The sequence below is a fragment of the Marmota monax genome, unplaced genomic scaffold (genome assembly GCF_021218885.2).
Source record: "Marmota monax isolate L192 unplaced genomic scaffold, Marmota_monax_Labrador192_F-V1.1 WCK01_AAM20220418_F8-fsc00002, whole genome shotgun sequence".
NCBI lineage: Eukaryota > Metazoa > Chordata > Mammalia > Rodentia > Sciuridae > Marmota > Marmota monax.
The window spans coordinates 17,845,270-17,857,063 of record NW_026693571.1 but is presented as its reverse complement, the minus strand read 5'-3'; the positions used below and the strand labels follow the sequence as shown (position 1 = coordinate 17,857,063).

General features: G+C 42.5%; 1 pseudogene; it reads right to left on the bottom strand.

Moving 5' to 3' along the window:
- Positions 1–216: 216 nt before the first annotated feature.
- LOC131424714 (zinc finger protein 232-like) lies at positions 217–2,853 on the bottom strand (annotated as a pseudogene).
- Between the last annotated feature and the right edge of the window lie 8,941 nt (positions 2,854–11,794).

Genomic DNA, 11,794 nt, shown 5'->3' with positions numbered 1-11,794 from the left:
TCTCCACACTTTACTATAGCAAATGCACACTGTCTATTTGCCAGATCATCTATAGACACACTCCGACTACAAGAATAAGAAATTCCCAACAACATTAAAACCTCAGAGGCTTTAATAGAATGCTGAAGACAAATAGTAATAAATTTATTAACATCTGAACATAGAACCATATTGTAAACTGGACAAGAGAAAGTGAGAAACCTCATGTTTGTCTGTCTGTTTGGATAATTCTCAGGATGATTTTAAGCATCCACTGGGGCAAGTGGTAGCTTCTAGCCTACTCTGTTTCAGTTGTCCCCAGTTGGTCTTGAGCTAGCCTGTCCTTTTTTTTTTTTTTTTTTAAATATAGGCCAATGATCAATTTATTGCCTCTTAGCTTCAATCCAACATTCTTTGTTCTGCTTTACTACAGCTGGACCTGTAAACATTTCTCCTTTGTCAGGTGGTATAATGGAAGGTTTTGACAATTAAGGGCACTGGAGAGACCAAGATAAGAGGAAGGAGCTTCTTTAGGGTTGGTTTCCCCCCACCATCTTGTTCAAGAGTACAGCTGCCATCAGTGTCCAGGAAATCCAGTGGCACGTACCCTTTGGTGAATGTTACTGATACCTCATCTCGTGGTTTCTTGGACTGCTGCATCTCAGTGAATGTCAACCATTCATCCAGTGGGCCATAGCCAGTGCTGTGTTGGTAAATATTTAACCAACTGCACACCAAAAATTCTTGATTGTTGCATTTGCTGATTTTCATGGTGTGAATATTCCCTTAACAGCTAATTTCAGTGCAGATTTAGGCAGTGATAATGCAAAATTGGCTCTAGCAAGCCTGTACAGACTGGCTTTAGTATGTCTCTGGATTAGCACACCCTGTCCAATGAGGTCTGAATTCAGTCTTGTGAGGCTGGAAGGGGAGCTTCTAAGTTTGCTTCCCTCGGCCTTAGAGGTAGTAGCTGTTTCTCATTCTACAATTCTATATTCTTTAGTAGATCATACCCTTTTATTAGTTAATTATTTATATTAAATTTCCCTTTTCAAATTACTAGTGCAGATTCTGTCTCCTGCTTGGACGTTTGCAGATGTGACCCTCTCCAAGGAAGAGGACAAAAGATCCAGTGTGCCAGGACAAAGATCTAGTCACAAAAAAAATATCAATAACTATCACTGCCTGAGCAGTTATGCTGTGCTAGCATTAGAACTCTACTGAAGTAGGCATTACTATCCTTATTTTATTGGTGGACAGCTAAGAGTCTTGTTCAAGGTCTGCCAGAAAGAAGCAGCAGCACAATTTGGCTATTACTTATAGCCAAAGGCATCCTATGGATATATTAATTTTAATCAAAGGACATGAATTAATAAAATCTTCAATTGACACTACATTGACAGTTTTTCCTAAATCAAGAAAGACACAGGGAAAACCTTAAGATACTTATAACTTTTATGAGATCTAGTCTTAAGTAGCTTAGACAAAAGTACAAGTCTGTCTGGAGACTTTATCATCTTCAATACACTGGGAAGGCTCTTTGCTAGCATGAACTCTCTGATGTCTAATAAGCTCTGAACTCCATCTGTTTCCCACATCCTTTTTATATAAAAGTTTTCTCTCCACTGTGAATTTTCAAGTGCTGACTAAGATATGAGCTTTAACTGAAGGCCTTCCCACACTTATTGCACTCATGGGCTTCTCTCCTGGATGAATCCTCTGATGTTGAACAAGATGAGCACCCCACCTGAAGGCCTTTCCACATTCACTACATTCATAGAGTTTCTCTCCAGTATGAATTCTCTGATGCTGAATGAGGTTTGAGCTCTGATTGAAAGTTTTCCCACAGTCACTACACTTATAGGGTTTCTCTCCAGAATGAATTCTCTGGTGGATTACAAGATGTGAGTTATAAATGAAGGCTTTCCCACATTCACTACGTTCATGGTCTTTCCTCCCTGTGGGAGTTTTCTTATTTGTGACAACCATCTGCTGAAACTTTTCCCTTGAGCAGGGTACCACTTCCGTCTCTTTGCTTTGGAATTTCTTTGCTGCTGTTCTAAGGTGCCCTCAACTTCAGAGGTAACTTCAAATGGAGAAATGTCAGTAGTGAGTTTTTCTGAGAACATTCGTGATTCCACTTTGGTAATGGGCAGCTGTGGCAGTGATCCTGTGTCCTTGGGTTCTGGGCCATCTTCTGCAACAACTGATGGAAAATGTAAAAATACCTGTTCACTCTCTGGCAAAGGCTGGGTCTCCTGAGATTCACACTTGAGCTGGGTCTCCTTAGGTTGGAGCTGGATGCTTGGTTCCTCCTGGGCTGGTCCCAGAGATGCCTTCTTCTCCCACGGCTCTTCCTGTGCAGGTCCATCTGCAGGGCCTGGACACCTGCGGTCCTGGTTCAAGTCCTTTCTCTAAATCTTCCAGCACAGTCACAGCCTCCTCTTAATTCTTTGGGTGATGTTCCCCCACCCAGGACCAGAGTTCCTCAGGCAGGATGGTCAGGAATTGCTCCAGCATCAGTAAATCCAGGATCTGTTCCTTGGTGTGTGTCTCTGGTCTTAGGCATTCACAACGGAGTACCTATAGTCGGCTCAGGGCCTCCCTTGGGCCAGGGGTCTCTTGGTAGCAGAGCTGCCTAAAGCACTAGAGAAAGATCTCTTGGCTGCTAGAGTGGTTCCCAGGTAGCCTGGTCTCATATCCCCAAGATTGTTCCTCTTCTTTTGGTTTCAAAATCACAATCTTCTCTTGTTCCTGTGTATCCTGAAGGGCCAGAGTTTTAGCTGATGTTAGTGGTACAGCCATAGTAGCCTGGACTAGCTCTGTAGAAAGCCCACACCAGCTGGGGCACTCCCACAGAGGCAGGGCATCCATCAGGCACTGCCCTGCACGGCGCAATTCCAGCCCCAGCAGCAGCCCCAGCCCCAGCTCTAGCCCCAGCTCCAGCCCCAGCTACAACTCCTAACCCTGTCCTTTTTGAAGGATTTTTCTGGTTGCTGCCTTCCTCTCCATGTGACTAACAGGATTAAAAACATGTGCCCTGAAAATTTCTTCTACTGAGACCCTATAAATATTACTCATTCTGGGCTGGGGTTGTGGCTCAGCAGTAGAGTGCTCACCTAGCATGTGTAAGGCCCTGGGTTTGATCCTCAGCACCACATAAAAATAAATAAATAAAGGTATTGTGTCCAACTGCAACTAAAAAAATAAATATTAAAAAATATATATTACTCATCCTGGGCTGGGAGACCCCTGAATGCAATCAAAGCTGTCATTCACATGAGATTCATGATATTTCAGTCTTAAAGAAAATGCCTTTGAAAGCAACAATTCAGCCTACGTTTTAGATTCTGAAGGAGTTTGGGGAATCAGGGGCAACGAGAGACGGCTCCAGTGGCTTAAGCTTCAATTACATTATATTGAACTTAATTTCTGTGGCTTCCAATCAGCCCCAGAGTATTTACCAAGAGAGGCCACAGTGGGAGGCAAAAAGGGAAGATAATAACAGCCCTAAAAAGACTTGCTTTCTGGCCAAGAAGGTCAAATTAACATCTTCAAAACAGTGAGAGACCAAGAAATGCAAATTGCCTGGTACTGATAAGAAGTGCAGAAGCAGTTTTAGTAAGAAGGGAGATGAAGTGGTCTGCAGCAATCCAGGAAGGCCCAAGAAACAAAGACCATAGTCGGGCTCAGTGGTACACACCTAGAATCCCAACGATTTAGGAGGCTGAGTCAGGAGGATTGCAAGTTTGAAGCCAGCCTCAGAAACTTAGGGAAACCCTTGGCAATTTAGCAAGATCCTGTCTCAAAATAAAAATAAATAAATAAAAAGGGCTGGGGATTTGGCTCAGTGGTAAAGCACCCCTGGGATCCACCCCCAGAATAAAGAAAGAAAGCAAGAAAGGAAGGAAGGAAGAAAAAGAAGGAGGAGGAGCAGAAACAAGGATGTCTTAGATTAAACTGAAGGGTAAGTGAGCCAAGGATGGCCAGGGTAGGAAGGAGCGTGCTACAGTCAAGATCAGCAGCACAGGCCACACAAGGACATTTCTCAGATGGAGGTCTCTCCTGAGGACCTCCATATGGAGGATGTCCATCTCCAGCCTCCAGCCATTTCCTCCCTTCCTCCAAATCACCTGGGATTCTGAGAACTCCCAAGCCTGAAACGTGTGGATTGTTAAGAGGATATGTGGAAATCTCTCCCCAGAATAGTAATGAGCAGCCTGTGGGTCTCTCCACAACATTTTGAAGAAAATAAATGAGCAAATGTCAGATTCAAATAGATCCCTCAAGAAAGATAATTTTAGTTGACTCTTTGGAACTGGAATCCTGTCTGGGCACGTAGGAGCACACAGATATCAGTTACCTTCAGTTACTGAAGAAGAGCAGGTGTCTAAACAAAGCTGCTGCTAGTCAAACCGAATTAAAATGACACTGTACTCCTCCACAACCCTCGGGATTAGTAAGCATGCAGCAGGCCCAAGATCGTCCTCCTTACAGATGGCTTTTGAGGACACCTGTACTTAGTTAACTGTCACAGTCAATGGCTACATCTAAGCCTGACATTTTATCCCAAAAGGATCATAAAGCTGTAATAGTATAACACTGTTGAGCTTAGAACCCAGAAAAGGTGACTCCAGACCATTAGTCCCAGGTTCTTGTAACTTCTGGCACATTCCTAAATCTCTCTGAGCTACCATTTAATTCTAAGTAAATTAAGCCAAAATGCAACTTATTTTTTATTTGCTATTACCTTGTCTGTTTGCAAAAAAAAAAAAATCAGTAAGCATTTCCTCTATGCATATCTCTGCCAAATGTTTGAGGGAGGAAATGAAATATAAGAATGAATGAGGCAAGTTATGCCCTCAAAGACTGCAAATCTCTAAACAAGCTAAATACAAGAGATGCAGGCTAAATGGGGCAGAGAGCGACTGAGGCTCTATGAGAGGCACAGAATTTGGTAAAGCAAGGCAGATGCTAAGCGATTAATTTTGAGAGAAGTTTTCTGGGATGACTCCTTAGAGGTATTTTTGTCTTATATTTGAAGAACAGACAAAATTCTTCTGGGTGGACTGGGAAAAGCAATACGCCAAGATAAAAGAAGACTGTAAATAATTGAAGGCACAAGAATACACACAGGCATGATGTATTTGGAAAATGATGAGAGACCAGTGTGCCTAGAGAGGATACAATGCAAAATACGTTATTAAAAGTAGGTTGAAGCCGGGCCCAGTGGCGCACGCCTGTAATCCCAGAGGCTCTGGAGGCTGAGGCAGGAGAATCGCGAGTTCAAAGCCAGCCCTAGCAAAAGTGAAGTGCTAAGCAACTCAGTGAGACCCTGTCTCTAAATAAAAAACACAAAATAGGACGGGGGACGCAGCTCAGTGGTTGAGGGTCCCTGAATTCAATCCCCAATACCAAAAAAAAAATATGTGGGTTGAAGGTAGATGAGGAGGAATTTAGAAGTCAGACTAAGGAGACGTAATTGAGCAGGATAGAGCATGTTCATATACAAGCAGTCTTGTGCTACCGGGATATAAATGATGAACTGGAGATTTTTTTTTTTTTTAAGGCCAGTTAAGACAAGAAATCACCATATTCTTGGAATGAGAAGATGAAGGCCTGACCTGGTCAAGAAGCTGTGAGCATGGCTAGAAAGAGGCAGATTTGGTGTATGGGCCATGGTGCAGAAAGTAGCAGAGAATGGCTTAGAAGTTTCCAGTTGGAGGTGATTGCATGCCATCCTCCCCAGTGCTTTTCACGAACATTCCACCTCATGGACAGGACCTCAGCACATCCACAGAGAAACTGGTGCCTATAGATCTAGATCTGCCCCGACCAGAATTAGCTCTCCATAGATTGAGACTAGAATCTGATTTCAAATCCAACCATTGGGGGATGAAGATAATTCCCAATGAAGGAGAAGAAACACCAAGGAAAACAGTTCACAGAGGAAGATATCGGAATTGAGCTTCCTGGGGGCCACTGTTGGGCTGAGGAGATCACCCAGCAGTGACTGGACATGCTCCCGCCGTGTTCTCACACAGCATTTGACAGAGTGGTGCCTGTGCTGTCAGACATTCATGAACATTTAGTGATATTTTGTATGGTTGGGGTCATTTATTTGTTTGGAAAGTTAACCTTTGGGGAAACTTAAAGATGGTTCTGGTTCTGGGGAATCTTCCAAATTGGAGACAGAAAGATGGAAGATGTGCTCAGCATTCAAACTTTATGGGAAAAAAAATTTATGAAAAACTTCAGCGGAGTGTTGAGGCAAATGTTACGTGAGATCTTGTAATTGGCCTTGTTAAGGGGGGACCAAGCCTTTTACCTGGTGGCACAGGATGGGGTTCCTTTATGTTAATTTCAGCAACAGTGGACCTTATTTACTTTAGCAATTGCCTTTGGTGTAAAACAACAAGTTGTATTTACTTCTACTCAATCATAGAATATCCTTTTCCCCAAAGATTCTCAGTAAGGGGCAGTGTCACTTGTGACCTTGGGGAGCTCTAAAGAGGTGGCAACCCAGAAGCACACTTCTGTACCCTGCAGCCTACATGACTTGCCCCAGGGAGAGAAGGGCCAACCAACCCTCTGACCATACAGTCCAACAGTAACTGAAAGTAAACGGTTCAGGGAAAAATGCACAGAAGAGTTCCAGATTTCTCTAAAGTAAAGCTAACTCCCTCGTGTTTCCAGAATATTTGTTATTTATTGATTGAAAATGTTTAAAGGACTTGAATCATTAGAATCAATACTTTTAAGTGATCTTAAAAGTCCAGCATCCAGATTATCATCTCAAACAAATTAGGTGACAGTATTTGCTTTTACTGCATTTAAAAAAACATTTGTAAAATATTCTTGAATGAATGATAAAAATGCAAAGCATACTTGATATCCAGATCTGGAAATTTCATAAGTTCATTTGTAGTTAGTTATACTTTCAAAGTGTATTGAACCAACTGAAACTTTATGATAACCTATAACACAGAAAGAATATTCATAGCCTAGGGTTCCTATTGTGGATGTATAAGATATATGCCTCCACTTATATTAGGCAACCTGCATAAATCTGCCAGCTTTAACCAAAGATAGTTCTTGATTCCTGCATTAGTTCATCATCTTACAGTTTGGGGAAGATTAGAAAATCATCTGAAAGAAAAAAAATGCACTTAGGAAATTCACTACTTCTTTCTTTGATTTTTAGGTAGTTTCCACAAAGATACTGTGGGTTTTTTTTTTTTTTCTTGCTTTGTTTTATGTGGCTGTTTTTCTTACAAAACAAATGAATAAATGTGGAACAAAGAGGATGCTTTAACAAAACTGAGTTTCACCAACATGTTTGGTTCTAAAAACAAACCTTCAACATGCAAACTTTATAGTAGAGGATAGGAAAGGTAGCAGAACATGACAGTCACTAGTATGGCAATATGTAAATCAATGGATGTGTAACTGATGTGATTCTGCAATCTGTATATGGGCTAAAAATGGGAGTTCATAACCCACTTGAAGCAAAGTGTGAAAGATGATATATCAAGAACTATGTAATGTTTAGAACAACCAACAATAAAAAAAAAATAAAAAAAAAACATGCAAACTTTCAAAAAATGAGTAAACAACTGCATTCTTTGTAAAAATGTGGGATTTGCCTTCTTGCCACTCATGGGAATGATTTTAGGCGATGGCTTTCCAACATGCAGATTCCCATGACACAAGGTCAATGGGGCACTAAAGAGGAAGGCAAAGTACAGACCCTTCTCTGAGCCTTGGGCACCATCTCAAGTTAAATTTCCTCTGCCCTGGGCCTCTCTCAGTTGGCTCATTTCTGACTCTCAGCCTCTCCTGCTAAAACTTGTCTAAATCTCACAGCTCCTCTGGGTCACATACTCAGTGAAAAAAAATGCCATCTGCACATGTTGCTTCCCATCTTCCTGAGGGAAGACACTGGTGACACACAGTATTTCAGATTTCCAGAGTCATTTCCAGTAATTAACTATTCTTCATGGCAGGAGTCCATGAACCATTCCATTCTATAGATGGTCAGGCTGAGCCCTGAAGATTGAATGACCTGCCCTGTGAAAATCCCTTACAGAGCAATGGCAGAGCCAGGTTCAGAAGGTAGGGCCCCCTAGGAAACAGGTCACTCCTCATGCAAAGTCAGGAAACCAAAATGCAGCCTAGGGCTCAGTTGCAGGGGAGAACTTTTGGTCAGCCTAAATATAGCAGCCTAATCTGGAAGACAGCCAGTGCTCTGGATGCCTGCTCCACCGGCTCACGCAGAACACTCTAGGATGCTTAATTGCCACAGGTGGGTCACACAGTTCTTCCAACATTCTTCCAAAAATAAACCATTTCTGAACCTACCTACGTGTTGATGGTATTGTCATTTTAAAATTCAAGGTAAAAAGAGGTAATGGTGAGTCAGAGGGAACAGAGGTGGTTGTTTTTGGATAATTGGAGGTACATTCTGTGAATTGCTGGGAAGCCATTTTGCAAATTGATTTTCTTTCCTCTTTTTAAAAATTTCTTGAAGACATCTATGTGATTTGTCCCATACAGTATAGTTTTGTAAAACCCTAAGAAATGTATTTTCCCTTCTGTGACTCCAATCCTCCCAGGTCAGGTGGGGGCTTTTGTGTCTGCCTCATATTCAGAGTTGTCTATCTGGAGCCTGGAGGTACCTGTTCCATGCAGGGATGTGAGTCTAGCATGTAGACAGTGAAGTCCATTCCCCACTCCAAAGGGAACCCCCAACTCTTTGGGTGACTCAGGAATGGTAGAGCAGATGGGTATGAGGAAGGTCTATGAAGTCAGACCCGAGTATGAGTCAGGGTTTCACTGCTGACTGCCATTTCCATATTCAAACCTCATGTCATTAGTTTCCATCTCAAAAATAATAACACCGGCCCCTCCTTCTTCAGAGGCTGGGATGATCAGCAGAGGGAATAGTTCAAGTGATTGATTAACATATGATCTCTACTGAGTATAGTTTTAGGAAATCTCTAAATAATCATCTCAAGCAATTTAGGTAATAGAAATAAATTTTACTGCATCTAAAATACTTTCATGCTGGATGCTATGGTGCATGCCTATAATCCCAGGAACCCAGGAGGCTGAGGCAGGAGGACTGCAAGTTCAAAGCCAGCCTCAGCAATTCAGTGAGGCCCCAAATGACTTAGTAAGACTGTGTTTCAAAATAAAACATTAAAAAGGACTGGGGATGTTGCTTAGTGGTTAATCACCCTGGGATCAATCTCTAGTACCAAAAAAAAAAAAAAGTTCATAAAGCATAAGTTGGTATATAGCATTAGGTACAGGGCATTAGGTATGGGTTAGTAGGTAGAGGGTAGTGTTAGTTTTATCAATGACAGGGATCCCACGCTGTAACTCATAGAAAATATTTTATGACTACCAGAAATATAGAGCAACAAGTCTTCTTAATTGGTTTGGGATTTTTTTTTTTTAATTTAACTTACAATTTAAAGTCAAATGCATTTCCTTCTGCACCAGTAGGTGAGTGGATGACAGTGGCAGGCCAGCTGGAGCCTGGCTCTGATGAACTGGCTCTGTTAAGTGTTATTAGTGGCCTGCAGTATTCTCCTGTGCGTTCTCCTTTCCCCCAAGCAAAAGCCATATGTGCACCTCTCTCATTAACTGTGTAGGGGAGTTTAAAACTCCAGCTGCTTAGTGTTTCAGGCAGGGACCAACAGAAAACATTAATAGGAGAAAAGCAAAAATATTTTGATAATTTTTTTTTACATGTACATGGAGGACTCATAAGAAAAATGAAGACCCAAAGAAGCAGTGAGCGCCAAAGGCTTTCACACTAGGTTTGGTAAAGAATAGCAAACCATGCACGGTGCCTAGACAAGGAAACCTGGGCCAGGGAGGTTAATTTTGGAAAAGTGACTAGACAGATAAAGGTTAGTTAAACAAGGTTTGTTTGTACAGATTTCTTTTGGCCTCAGCTCCCCTGTCTCTGGTGTTAAGAATGTTTTCTTCCTCCTGGTACACGGCAGGCACCTTTCACATGACAAAGGCAGTCAGAGTGCCCTTCTGGCATCTGACACCTTTCAAATATCTTTAACTCAAAACAATCAGTGTCCAAGATAAGGATGTTTGGGGTTGGTGGGTTCTGCCCTCTTTTGCCTGCATCCCAAATCTCATGGCTGTCCAGTGTCCATTCAGGTCTGTTGGATTACATGTGTGGAACCTTCTACGGCTAAGAGATTTCTCTAAAGGCATAACCTACATGCTGAGTTTCCCAGACCATCAAAGCCCTCAAGTGAGCCTTTCCAGTCATTGGTTAAAGAAGGTCAAAGAAAGCAGGGCAGACGCAGGGAGTTCCCTGGGCTTTGGTCCCACTCTCCAGCTAAATTCCGATGTTTAAGCATAATCCCCAATTAAAAAAAAAAAAAAAAGAGCTTCTTCTTGCCACTTGAAACTGGCTTGCCCCATGTTTTTTTAAATGTTTTTCTTCTGAAGCTGGGCAGGCAGGGTTGAGTAGCTTGAATTTTGTTTATGTGCTTTTAAAAGTCTAATTATAACTCTTTGAAAGCTACTCTGCAAAGGGCTGTATAAAAGAAGAGCTAGATGGGTGGCCCCCTCATGCTGGCAGGGATTAAATATGCATGTTACTTCCAGGGCTAGGTGCAGCTGCTGTCACTAATGCCACAACAAATAACCCTGAGACAAAGGTTTGCTGGATGCATTGTGAGGTTTTGTCAGGTGCTTAGGACCAGATCTGATAATGGAAGGTGAGTGCACTCATGAAAACATAGCTGCTGCCTCTCTAAGCTAGTTAGGAGCACCAGAGTCTCCCCAAATAATCTCCTTATCTCCTTCTCTGAAAATGTTCCAAGCCCTTCTGCATTCTATAATTAAAAGGTCAAGGTTGGAATCTAAAAATCTCTTCTAATGCCATAGTGAGCCACTTAATAAATGGAGAGTCACTGACTAGTTAGAAGACTGCACTAAGGAGAAAGTGAACAGTCAAGCCTCTCAGAACAAAGAGCTTGGAGTAGGGAGTTGAGTTGTTCATCTTATTACTGGACTAACCCAATGAGGATAAAATAGATGTTCTCATCAAATGTATCCATGGAGGATCCTTAGGATGGCTACTCCTCTCTTTTCCCACAGCCCCTTCTCTTCACCATAGAACCTACAATCCACTAAAATTATCTAATGTTTGGGTTAAGAGTTGTCTTTTTTCCCAGGGCCTATTTTTGTTATTGTTTGCATATGGAAGGGGCAAAGTGGCTTACAGGCTTACTTCTCAAAGTGAGGTCTGTACCCCCAGTGGCATCTGCATCACCTGCGGGCTTGCCATAAATAAAAACCTCAGGCTCCACCTCAGATCTACAGTTGGGATCCATTCTGCCAACACCCCTCCATAAAGTACATGCACAATGAAGTTTAAGAAGCTCTGACCACAGCTTAGAATAACTTCACTTATTGTTGGTTTGCCATGTTGAGAAGACAGTGTATCTTTTCTGGATGTTGAAAGAAAGGTGTGGATACTCAAAATGAAAAATGCTGTACCTCATTCTATCCCTTAATAGAGTTAATTGAATATTCCCCAGGGCCTCTAAGCTTCTCAGTCCCAGGAAAGTTACTGTACCAGGCTGGACAGCAGCTCATTCCCCCCCCACCCCACCCCTGCCACCCCCCACTCCCCCCCCCCCCCCCCCCCCCCCCCCACCACACCCCCCCCCCACCACACACCCCCACCACCACACACACCCCCACCCCCGCCACAAATGGCAGACTTTGCCTTTGGGGCTTCCTGGTTGTGGCTTAGGAGCTGGAGCCTGGGACA